At 37.7% G+C, this 13,211-nt stretch overlaps 1 pseudogene; it reads left to right on the top strand.

Annotated features, from left to right (window-relative positions):
• The first annotated feature begins 6,572 nt into the window (after positions 1–6,572).
• LOC126728607 (ABC transporter C family member 3-like) lies at positions 6,573–10,936 on the top strand (annotated as a pseudogene).
• The last annotated feature ends 2,275 nt before the right edge of the window (positions 10,937–13,211 follow it).

The raw sequence follows: 13,211 nt of genomic DNA, 5'->3' as shown, positions 1-13,211 counted from the left end.
ACTGTTCATGGGACCCGCAAGTACAGATTTCAACAAATTTTTCTTTGAAACTAGGTCTCACAACATTATTCATACATTTAAAAATTATTTTATTATAGTATTTTCAGTTTTTAGAAATAAGTGATATGCAAATAGACCCTCAGTCAAAAATGTGGAGTAAAATTGACAGATGAAATGATAATTACATGTGATGCCAGGGGCACATGATAATCTATGGAGCACAAGTGCGTTTCGAGACTCAGGTGCGGGTGCGGTTGTGGCGGGACTCGGCGATTAAAAAATTATTAAAAATATTTTTATATAGTGAATTTAATATTTTTATATAAAAAAATTCAAATAAATGATAGAATTTATTATTAAAAAATAATTATTTATGATTTGTTTTTAATAAAATCAATACTTTTGGTAATTGTAAACAAAAAACCACATTTCAAGTAGGTTCCTTTACTCAATTTCCAATTCCCAAGCCCACCCACATTAAATAATTTTTGACTTTCTCACCTACTTAATTTATATTCTTTTGTTACATATCTTTATTTTTCTTCCATCCATTTTTTTTTTTGTCTTTTCATCTTCTTCTTCCTTCTCTCTCTCTTTTTTTTTTTTTTTCCTCTCACAAGGCCACATGAAGCAGAAGAATGGCAGCCGTTACCCATTTCGGCCAGTTTCGGCCGTATCGGTTTGTTTCGGTGGCTGTTTCGACCGGAATCGGCATGTTTCGATGGCCGTTTCGGTTCCTGTTTCCATCGGAATCGGCTCGTTTTGGCACGAATTGGTGCGAATCAAAAAAAAAAAAGGGAGAGTCGGCGAGTCAGTCGCCGGACGCCGCGTTGGACTTCGGTGCGGCGACCTTGGAGCTGCGTTAGTGCTTTCTAGAAGATAATGTAAGTAAATAATTTATTAATTGATATTTTTTATTTGAGTAAAATTTATTAATTGATTGAATGTGAATCATGTGCTACAATGATTAGTGACCTTCACAATGCCACAAGTTTCTTAGGGAAATGGGAAAGCAAGTAAATTAAAATATCTTCCACACTTTTGGCCATAGAATAGAAATAGTAAACTTACACCCAAAAACCCAAAAAAAAAAAAAAAGTCATTAGATTTGTCAATTTACTTCTTAATAACGCTAAAATCTGAGTCGAGTAAAGCCAATTTTATTCAAGTTTCTAGGGTAAAGCTACTTAATTTTATTTTTAGAGCACTAAACACAAATCAAACTTGAACACATCTTCTTCTTAAAAAAAAAAAAAAAAAAGAGACTTGACCACATTTTCATAATTTTATGTCAATGATTAATTAAATTATAGTTGAGAGTATATTTTTGGATTTGATTAGAAAGATTGATCTTAATTTATGAACTTATTTGCTAGAAGTCATGTATAATTTTTATTAAAGAAATGGAGTATTTAAATTATAAATTTTTTTAGAGATGATGATGATTTGATGATTTTTTGCCCATTTTTTTTTTTTGGGTGAAGCTTGTTTGCAACTACAACAAGATGCTCTCTCCTCTCACATAGATATAGGATCCCATCATAATTTATCTTATTGTATGTATTTTTTGTTTATTGCAAGTCTGACTTTACTTTTTGTTGTTGCCAACTTTGGTAGAAAAATCGATCAATTTATTTTATTTAGCTTCTAACTTTTATTTATAGTACTTTCACTTAAAAAAATTCAGTAAAAAGCTAAATTAGCTAATCCAAAACGAACAGTTAACGAGTTTTAAATAAGATGGCAAAGCTTGAAAATGGAGAGGATTTAAAATCCTGAAAGAGTTCCCTCCAAAACAAGACTGGTTTAAAGCTAACAGTGATGGTGCCGTATTTTCAGAGGTGAACAGAGTAGGTTTGGGAGTAATTATACATGATTCTCAGGGACAGGTTATGGCATCAATGGTGCAACAAGTCTGGCTCCCTAACTGGGTTGTGGCGGTTGAAGCTTTTGCTCTTCATGCAGAAGTCCAGTATGCAACCTGGATCAATGCACTCAAGCGCCTAAGGGCCTTTTGTTTTCAATAATGTTCAACGTGAAGGCGATGTGGTAGCTTTTAACTAGAAAAGCACCAGAAGTAGAGGATTTCACTGCTTGGATGGATTCGGTTCCTGATGACATTGATTGTATTCTATCTGTAGATGCAGATTAGCTTTTGCAGAATAAAAATTCAATCTTGATTCTAAAAAGAGCAAATAAATAAAGTTAAGACAAAAAGCTAGCACAAAAAAGCAAAAAAACTGTCGGACGGACACATGGTTCAGGTCCAACCAGCAGTTGCAGTCAGAGTCAGTGTCCCTACAAGTTCACACCTTTCCGGCTAAAGATGAAAACTGAAAGTTCAAAAACGTGTACAAAACACCTTTGAACGTTTAGACCCCCAAATTACAACTTAACCAATTCAAGCAATATGTCAAACAACTAGTGTGCGGAAACTTAACACATGCTATAATATGAAATTGGTTAAAAACTATCTAAGCCATAACAAAAGAGAATGTTTCGGAGTATTTTGTCATTTCTATATGACTCTTGTGCACATCCTTAGGGGGAGAAATTCTATTTCTCATGCACATTTGTAGGGGGAGAGATATTCCATAGGGGAGATGCATATACCAAGGGGGAGAAGACATTGTGTTAACTAAAAAACCTTGTTCTATTTGTTTTCTTGTTGGCTTTATGGTACTTTGAGTAATGCTTTGTTGTTCTCATTGCATCATGTTTGTGCTTTGGACATGCATATATCCCTATGCTATTATGCTTCATTGAATGCATGTTCAGATGATCATTTGCTTTGCTATGTGATCATTATAGCCATTTCTATACTTGTTATATTATACTTGTTCTTTATTACTTGCTTTACCTTGAGGGTCTAATGTATTTTGTGCAAGTGTTTCAGGTTATAAGTATATATGTTCCAAGTGCATCACAGCTTCTCATCACTTTAAAGGGGAGAAATTTTAAGCACTTTTAATTTATATTGTTTAAGTTTATATTCAGTATTTTGTGGTTTGTACCCATGTGCTTTTGTAAGCTTTTAGGGTTAATGTTTTATGCATAGTTTGTAGGCTTTATGGTATGTACCTTGCTTTATGCAGCCTTTATGCTATATTGAAATCAGTACTTCTAAATGTTCTGCATTTTGGTTTATGTACTGTCACTCTTGTGCCTTTGTAGGATTGTTCCTAGATGCATATGCCTTATGTGTTATGCATTGGTTGAGTGTTGAGCATACAAGTGTCTTGCCTTGTGCTTGTTAACTTGTATGTCCTTGTGTTCATTCCAAGTGTGAATGAGCACTGTGATCACTACCTTGTGGTGTTCACTTGGTTGATCAAGCCATGGTTTGTTTATTAACTCCATCTTTGCTTGATCACATATTGCCTGTTTCATATGCATTTATAATTTTCTGCTTACAATGATCATGGTGTATTGTTGTGTTTCAGGAGTATTATGTTCATATGATTCAAGTGCTTCACAGCTTCTAGAGTTAGGTGTGAGTGAGTTTTGTTCAACTGTTCCCAACTCACATGTTAAGTCTAGAGTCTGTTTTAGGGTTTTGTCACGGAATAGCCAAAGGGGGAGATTGTAAGGTTGAATTTATTCAACCATCTAATTGGCTTTATTCCGTGCCAAATTTGCTTGTAATTCAGCATTTAGTAACCCTGCATTTAGGTGGGTTTGTTGTAAGGGTAGTGAGTGAGATAGAGTGAAGTTTGCTCAAGAGTGTGCAAGAAAACAGAGACTCGCGGCTGGGACTTGCGGGTGGACTCGCGGCTGCAAGCCGCTAGAAGCAGCACACGTGCCAAGCATGCTGGAAGATGAACAGTCATGCTAGCTGGAGCACTACAGGACAAAACAGGACAACTGACCATACGGTTAACTCGCGACTGGATCTCACGACTTGGTCAAGCCGCGAGGTCAAGCCGCGAGCCACTCCTGTTTTGTAAAACCTGACGTTTCACATTCCTCTCCCACTTCAGTATAAATACCCCTTTAACCCACGATTGAAAGAGAGTTTCCAGAGAGAATTTTGAGAGAGAAACCCTAAAGAAAAACCAGATTGTTTCACCCACAATCTCTACCTTAGAGTCTCTTCAAATTCCTCAACTCTCTTCGTCTCCATTGTCAAATCCTTAAGAGGCATTATACCAAACCTGGTTCTCACCATCATCATCACTGTGAGACAGTCGTTTGGATTTCTGGGAAGCAGTTAGGAAGGAACCAATCTTCATTGGTTGATGCTACGGTCTAGTAGCGGAATCTGGGAAGCTGGAAAAGAAAAAGGTTCGGCGCAACCTCGTTGGAGCAAGAAGCTTGGAGGGCTTAGGTGCACTGGGTAGATTAGGCTTGGAGGGTCTATTGCTGTCCTTGTATCCCAACTGTATTTTCTAGTGGATTGATTACCGCTTGGAGGGCGGCGAAGAGGTTTTTCGCCGAGGACTTCGGTTTCCTCTTCGATAACACATCGCGTGTTGTCTTTGTGTTTGCATCTTCCTTCCTCTCTATCTTTGCCTTTTTATTATCTGCTGTGGATTTTATCATTGGGGTTGGGAAAACTTAATTTTTGTCAAATTTCTTTATGGGATTGTTTTCTTTTGTTGATATGCATTGGATGTTGGCCCCTTGTGGCAGAAAGAACATGTATTAAGGGTGGATTTCATGATGTTCATGCATTGTTTCACATTATTATTCATAGTGTGCATGCTAGGTGTTTGATAAAATGCCTCTTAGACATTTTCTCGCTTGTTTGGACTCCGATGAGTACCAAACTTTGGGGTTTCTCATGTTTCCTCATTAGGAACATGTTTGGTTCATTAGTTGTGTATTTTGCACACTTTGCCCCACATGTGCATTTTTCATGCATTGGTCATGCATTGCACTTAGCCACCTCTTGCACACACCTTTGCTACCCTTGTCATGCATTGGTCTTTACCTTATTTCTTCATCCTAGCATGTCATGCTTACCTTATGCTTTGTAGCATGTTACTTTGTCTTAGGTTTGAGCTTCATTTTCTCATTCATCTTGCACTCCTCATGCATCATTAGCATTGTTCATACCTTCATATCTTGCCCTCGTTTCTTCTTGACCCTTTGTCTATTCCTGACAAAAAGGGGGAGAGTATACTCTAGAGAATGTTTCGGAGTATTTTGTCATTTCTATATGACTCTTGTACACATCCTTAGGGGGAGAAATTCTATTTCTCATGCACATTTGTAGGGGGAGAGATATTCCATAGGAGAGATGCATATACCAAGGGGGAGAAGACATGTCATCACACTTATGAGGATTAACACTCATAGAGGCAATTTCACAAACACGTGGCATGCTACATTCATTACCAACCAAATCATGCAAAGAGTCATACAAATCACAATCCATGGCAAATAAACACAAGGGGTCAAGGATCACACTTAGGTATTTAAACCACAACAAGTGTACCCGCTCTGATACCAATTGAAAGTTCAAAAACGTGTACAAAACACCTTTGAACGTTTAGACCCCCAAATTACAACTCAACCAATTCAAGCAATATGTCAAACAACTAGTGTGCGGAAACTTAACACATGCTATAATATGAAATTGGTTAAAAACTATCTAAACCATAACAAAATAAAATCCACAGCAGATAATAAAAAGGCAAAGATAGAGAGGAAGGAAGATGCAAACACAAAGACAACACGCGATGTGTTATCAAAGAGGAAACTGAAGTCCTCGGCGAAAAACCTCTCCGCCGCCCTCCAAGCGGTAATCAATCCACTAGAAAATACAATTGGGATACAAGGACAGCAATAGACCCTCCAAGCCTAATCTACCCAGTGCACCTAAGCCCTCCAACCTTCTTGCTCCAACGAGGTTGCGTCGAACCTTTTTCTTTTCTAGCTTCCTGGATTCCGCTACTAGACCGTAGCATCAACCAATGAAGATTGGTTCCTTCCTAACTGCTTCCTAGAAATCCAAACGACTGTCTCACAGTGATGATGATGGTGAGAACCAGGTTTGGTATAATGCCTCTCAAGTATTTGACAATGGAGAGGAAGAGAGTTGAGGAATTTGAAGAGACTCTAAGGTAGAGATTGTGGGTGAAACAATCTGGTTTTTCTTTAGGGTTTCTCTCTCAAAATTCTCTCTGGAAACTCTCTTTCAATCGTGGGTTAAAGGGGTATTTATACTGGAGTGGGAGAGGAATGTGAAACGTCAGGTTTTACAAAACAGGGGTGGCTCGTGGCTTGACCTTGCGGCTTGACCAAGTCGTGAGATCCAGTCGCGAGTTAACCGTATGGCCAGTTGTCCTGTTTTGTCCTGTAGTGCTCCAGCTAGCATGACTGTTCATTTTCCAGCATGCTTGGCACGTGTGCTGCTTCTGGCGGCTTGCAGCCGCGAGTCCACTCGCGAGTCCTAGCCGCGAGTCTCTTTTTTCTTGCACACTCTTGAGCAAACTTCACTCTATCTCACTCACTACCCTTACAACAAACCTACCTAAATACAGGGTTACTAAATTCTGAATTACAAGCAAATTTGGCACGGAATAAAGCCAATTAGATGGTTGAATAAATTCAACCTTACAAAAACTTTTCTTTGTGCTGTTCATTCATGTCACTAGCCAATGTATGAGTTCTTGGTCTCCATGACTCATATACAATCCGTCTAACACCCACTAAAGCTTTACCAAAAATGGAACTTGTTCAATCCTCAAACCACAGTATGTCAATATTGTTCTCACACTACTACTCTTCACTCATGTACTCAGGTTCTGATTTTCTCTTTAAGCCCGTTTTCCTACGTGGGTTTTCTGGTTCTTTGCGCTTGGTTTTGTCATTTGTGTTGCTTATCTCATGGGTGTGCAAGAAATTCAAGGTGGGGCACAGTGAAGGTCCAAAGGAGATGTTTAAGAAGAGAAGGGGTTTGTGCCTGTAATTTGTTGTTTCTGGTGTTTTTGTGTTTAGTCTAGTGTTATGTTTATTGAATTACTTCTATTTGTATAGAAATGATTGGTCTGCTGAAGGTCAAGTAACCCTTTTGAATATAGCCCTCAGAGCATGCTTGGGGTGCAGTATGTGTTTACCTGCACTCCCAGTTGTTCAATTCAATTAAATCAAAGTACCCATTTTTATTGAGAGTTTGGTGGGGCTTCTATCTCTGCATTTCTTGTTATTGCCTTGTCACAGATGTTATTCTTTATAGAAAATGTGTTAATTTACCAGTTCAATATTCTGTTTCCGATGTTTTATCTGTTGTTTCGGGTTTCTTCCTCTGTTATGTGCGGGTTTTTGGAAAGAGTGAGGGTGAAGATACCCTTCTTGAAGAACCTCTCTTGAATGGTGATTCTAGTGCTAGTAATGAACTAGAGTCAAGCAAGTCCAAGGGGGTTGAAATTGTAACCCCTTATTCAAGTGCTGGATTTTTCAGCAATCTTACCCTCTCTTGGCTGGGTTCTCTAATTGCCCTTGGCAATGAGAAGACTTTAGACATTGAGGATGTTCCTCAACTTGCTCCCAGTGATAGCGTAGTTGGGGCTTTCCTGGCATTTAGAAATAAGCTTGAGGCAAAGTGTGGTACAGTTAACGAAGTGAGCACATTGAAGCTAGTGAAGGCATTGATCTTCTTCGCATGGAAAGAGATTCTTTTGACAGCCATATACGTGATGATGAACACATTGGCTTCCTATGTCGGGCCATATCTTACTGACAATTTTGTTCAGTACCTCAATGGGGGCCAACATAACAAGAGTGAGGGCTATGTTCTGGTTTCAGTAATTTTTGCTGCAAAACTTGTGGAATGCATCTCAAAAAGGCATTGGTCCTTTAGGTTGCAGCTGGTTGGAATTAGGGTCCGATCAGTATTGGTTACAATGATCTATAATAAAGGTATGACCCTTTCATGCCAGTCAAAGCAGGGCCACACTAGTGGGGAGATCATCAATCTCATGACAGTTGATGCTAAGAGGATAGGGGACTTTGGTTGGTATATGCATGATCCATGGATGGTCCCTCTTCATGTTGCTATCACATTGTTAATTTTATATAAAAATCTTGGGCTTGCTTCAATTGCAGCTTTTTTTGCAACTGTACTTGTTATGTTGGCTAATTATCCACTGGGAAAATTACAAGCGAAGTTTTAGGACAAGATAATGGAGTCAAAAGACAGAAGGATGAATGCAACATCTGAGATTTTAAGGAACATGAGGATTCTCAAGCTTCAAGGATGGGAGATGAAGTTTCTATCTAAAATTACCAAGCTCAGGGAGACCGAGGCAGGATGGTTAAAAAGGTATGTTTACACTATGGCGATGACTACATTTGTCTTTTGGGGTGCCCCCACATTTGTGTCTGTGGTCACTTTTGGTGCTTGTACGCTCTTTGGAATCCCACTTGAGTCGGGGAAGATCTTATCTGCACTTGCAACGTTTAGGATTCTTCAGGAGCCTATCTTTTATCTTCCCGAGGGTATCTCAATGATTGCTCAAAGTAAAGTGTCCCTTGATCGAATTTTATCATTCCTTTATCTTGATGACTTGCAGTTTGACACAATAGAGAAGCTTCCAAGAGGTAGTTCTGATACAGCAATAGAGATTATTGATGGGAATTTCTCTTGGAATTTGTCTTCCTCTAATCCTACATTGAAAGATATAAATTTGAAAGTGCAATTGTTGGTTCAGGAAAGTCTAGTTTGTTTTCTTGTATCCCTGGAGAAATTCCTAGGATATTTGGCACTGCTAAGTTGTGTGGGACAAAGGCCTATGTTGCTCAGTCACCATGGATACAAAGTGGTAAGATTGAAGAAAACATATTGTTTGGTAAGGAGATGGAAAGAATGAGGTATGAAAGGGTCCTTCAAGCATGTTCATTGAAGAAGGATCTGGAAATTCTCTCGTTTGGGGATCAGACAGTTATAGGTGAGCGAGGAATCAATTTGAGTGGTGGGCAGAAGCAAAGAATCCAAATTGCACGTGCTCTATACCAAAATGCTGATATCTATTTATTTGATGATCCTTTTAGTGCTGTGGATGCTCATACTGGATCCCACCTCTTTAGGGTAATTTTCTATACTACTCTAATGTCATTACATTCTAATTAAAATGAGTTTTAACCCCCTAATTTATCATATATATATTAACTGATGCTGTACAAATTGAAGATGGTTTCTTGTTTTTAGTTGGGATACTTGAATGTACTTGCACTTTGTTCGGATTTTGTTTTCTGTAGTTGCTGCTTGGCTCTTTTGAAATGGATTTATTTGATACCTATATGGCAGGAATGTTTGCTGGGCCTCTTCGAGTTCAAAAGTAGTGATTTATGTTACTCATCAAGTAGAGTTCTTACCTTCTGCTGACCTTATCTTGGTGAGCCATTCACATTAAGTTTCTTTTCACCTTTTACTTTATGATCTCAACTTGTGGATGGATTGTTCATTTGGTGGCCAGATCATTCTTGGCCACCAAATGGAGAAGTGGATTTTTGTGATCTGCAGGTAGTTTTGGTCCATTACTATTTATCACCAACCAAACGTAATCTTGTTAATAAGGTCGTTCATGACTAAGATTTTTATGTGTTCTACATTATTTAATGATAAGGGGTGTAATGTAGGTAAGGTATGCCCCACATATGCCACTTGTTTTGTGAGGTCTCACATGTACTTTTCCTAGTGGAATGAAAACTAACATTGTAGGGAGAACGGGCAGTGGTAAATCAACTCTCATACAAGCACTTTTCCGGATTGTTGAACCTGTTGCTGGTCAGATAATCATAGATGGAATCAACATCTCCTTGATTGGACTGCATGATTTGCGATCTAGACTAAGCATTATCCCTCAGGAACCAACAATGTTTGAAGGGAATATAAGAAGCAACCTGGATCCACTCGATGAGCATACAGATGGACAAATTTGGGAGGTGGGTTGATTTCTTCTTGGGTTATTAAAAGAATTTTCTCTTTGCTAAATTTGTTTGTAAAGTGGCCATGCAATGCCTTTATGATTTGCGGTCAATGGGTGGCATTTGCTTTTATTTATTTATTTTTTCTAATTTATTCACTGCCTTAAAATTTTCCCCTTGAATTGTTTTAGGCTTTGGATAAGTGTCAACTTGGAGATAAAGTTAGGGAGAAAGAAGGAAAACTAGATTCCACAGGTTTGTCATTTCAGCTTCTTATGTGGAATATTATTAAATTATGTAATGGAAACATATTACTTATATTCTTAGGGATGCTGCAGTTAGTGAGAACGGAGAGAATTGGAGTGTGGGTCAGAGGCAGCTGGTCTGCCATGGCCGTGTGCTGCTCAAGAAAAGTAAGGTATTGGTGCTTGATGAAGCTACTGCATCTGTTGATACTGCTACGTATAATCTGATTCAGCAAACCATCAGTCAACATTTTTCCAACTGTACAATCATTACCATTGCACATCGAATAACTTCTGTTCTTCATAGTGACATGGTTCTGCTACTAAATAATGGTTAGTTTGACCATATGACTTTCTCCTACTTCTAATGTTGTTTCTTGGTTTATATGATTTCATTGTAATCCTATGGCTTAGCAAATTTCACTGAATCCTGCTGCAGGGCTTATAGAGGAATATGATTCTCCAAATAGATTGCTAGAAAACAAGTCATCGTCTTTTGCTCAACTTGTAGCGGAGTACACGGTAAGGTCAAATTCTAGTTTTGGGTAAGTTAAGCGACTAAAGCTTATTTGGGCTTATTTGGACCTTGCTGAACGATATTGATGAGATTTTGTTGATCTGGCTAGTGGTTTCTGTATGTTGTAGGCATATTGTACGAACAAATGGTGTACACTACTAAATATCAGATAATAAAAAATAGTGATAGTGTAGGTTGTAACTTTTTTGTTTGAAGTAAGCTACATGCTGGACTCGATTGATGGCATTTTATTCCTCCATACAGTTTTCAAGTGTATACGAAATGCATCTGTTTAAGGCTATGCTGTCAAATGGTAGGTTAAACGTAATAGTTGTGCACTTTTAAGCAAAGGTCTAAGGTGCTTAAAGCCCAATCTCAAACACTTGGACAATCCTCTTCCTTTCTAATGTTGTCAAGAAAGAAAATTGAGGATTTTGTGTTTATAAATGAAAGAATGGAAAGCAAGCTCAATGGTTGGAGGAGCAAATATTTGTCTAACGCATTTGCTTTATAATGAGCTTGACAAGGTTACTCTGATAAGATCAATTGTTCAAACAATCCCTTCATACACAATTTCAACCTTCCAACTACCAATCTTGCTCAATAATAGGCTTGACAAGGTTACCAGGATGTTTTGATGGAATTCTGTTAAATCAGAAAGGTTCTAACTTGCTTTGAACTTGTGGGAATCTGTATGACCCCCAGTACAATGTGGGCATTTAGGACTTAATAAGTTTGCTGAGATACATAGAGCATTTCTGTCCAAACTACCACGCCAAATGATCAATGCCATTGTCAAAAGCTTCTTTGAGGCAAACACTCCCGCAGAAATGTATTCAATTTGGAAGGGAATTTTAGGTGCCAGGGAAACCATTTGAAGAGGAGAATGATTTGTAATTACAGATGGGAAGAAAGTGAATTTGTGGAAGGATCCATGGATCCTGTGGAATGAGGATTTTAAACCAAAAGCTAGTAGCCAATGACACCTCCAACCCTATGCTAGTTTCAAAGCTAACATTGCCAAACAAAAAAGGTTGGGATAAATGGTGGCTAGAAAGCGTATTCAGTCAACTATCTGTAGATATATTTGCTGTATCCGTATCTCCACAACCGCGATTCTGTTTACTTGGGCATCAACTCTACCACTTCGTTGATCAATCTTTACAAATAGGTCAAGACATGGATGTCATTGCTACTTATGCTACCAACGAACCTCTTAGTTCCTGAATTTATGAGAGCAGTAGCACCAATTTGGCTTTCCTGCAGTGTCAAGAGCTTCTATTATGCTTTGGTCTCCATGCGTGAATAACATTGTTGATGTGGGCCGTGTGGCTTGTATTGCCAAGCCCAAGTCAACACAAGTTTACCAAATAATTGTTGTATTAGGAGTCCAAGATTGCCGAGCTAACATATATCCCTATATATATGTTACTAGTTACGGCAATAGGAGAACCTGAATAACCTAGGAGGCTACAGCGCATAAGAAAATAGGTCAACTTCTATTCTTATTGTTTCTATGAGAGAGTGCTAGAGTGTATTTGGGATTTGGGTTTCTTGAGAGTGTTTTTGTGCACTATTGTATCTCCCTATTTGACGTTGCCGTAGAGGTAGGCGGTTTGCCGAACCACATAAATTCTTGTATTTTTTGTGTGTACTTGTTATTTAATTTCCGCTTGCTTATTGTTATTGATTTGAGTCTTGGAGTGCCATTTGCACAACAAACATCCTCTTCATTCTCAAACATGGATTAAAAAAAAAAAATACAAAATACAAAAGATGGGATAATATGCAAAACGGATCAATGAAAAAGGAGAAAAAAATAATGTTCAAAAAGAAAGGAAAATACTTCAAATATCTATATTTACTTATTAATTTTTAGTTTATTTAAATGAATTATTTTTAGTTTGATATACAAGAACTCTGATAAATTCTTGTTTGCAATGCTATCAAACCACTGCAATCCCACTTCATTGAAAAAGCAACTGGATGATTGCTTTCTGCCACAAAGGCAATCAATTATTTATGCAAAGTATTAATAGATTTTCAAGAATTTACTTACAATTTTACTTCGTCTAAACTCATCCAAATATCAATTTCCCAATTGCTCATCCAAATATCATATTATCTTCCAATTGTCTTGATCATATGATGCTGTACAATATGTTAAAACAAAAAGGTTTGCAATTTGTATTGCAGCTAAATCAATATTGGCTTCTCAGATTGCAAGAAAAATTTACAAACCAAAGTTGTGTTCAAATACATAAATGTGTAATCCAATGATGTTTGGATCTTTCTATGACGGCCATAGCATGCACAAAATGTTTTGAAAAGAATCAACAGAACATGAAAGAGTGTTTGTCTAAGTGTACAGGGAAAAACAGATCATATGCAAGTTATTTAGCTAGCTCCCTGACTTGTTGCGTACAGATAAAATATAGTATCTATTCAATGAAACAGAACACTAAAAATTAGTACCTTCTACGTAGAAATTATAGTATTGAAAAATTCTATAATTTCATGATGTTTATCTAAAAAGGCTTAGTGCTGCATTATTTCAATTATTTTTGCAAAAAATG

This window comes from Quercus robur, chromosome 5 (assembly GCF_932294415.1).
Source record: "Quercus robur chromosome 5, dhQueRobu3.1, whole genome shotgun sequence".
NCBI classification, from domain to species: Eukaryota; Viridiplantae; Streptophyta; class Magnoliopsida; order Fagales; family Fagaceae; genus Quercus; species Quercus robur.
This window is presented reverse-complemented; position numbering and strand designations above follow the sequence as displayed.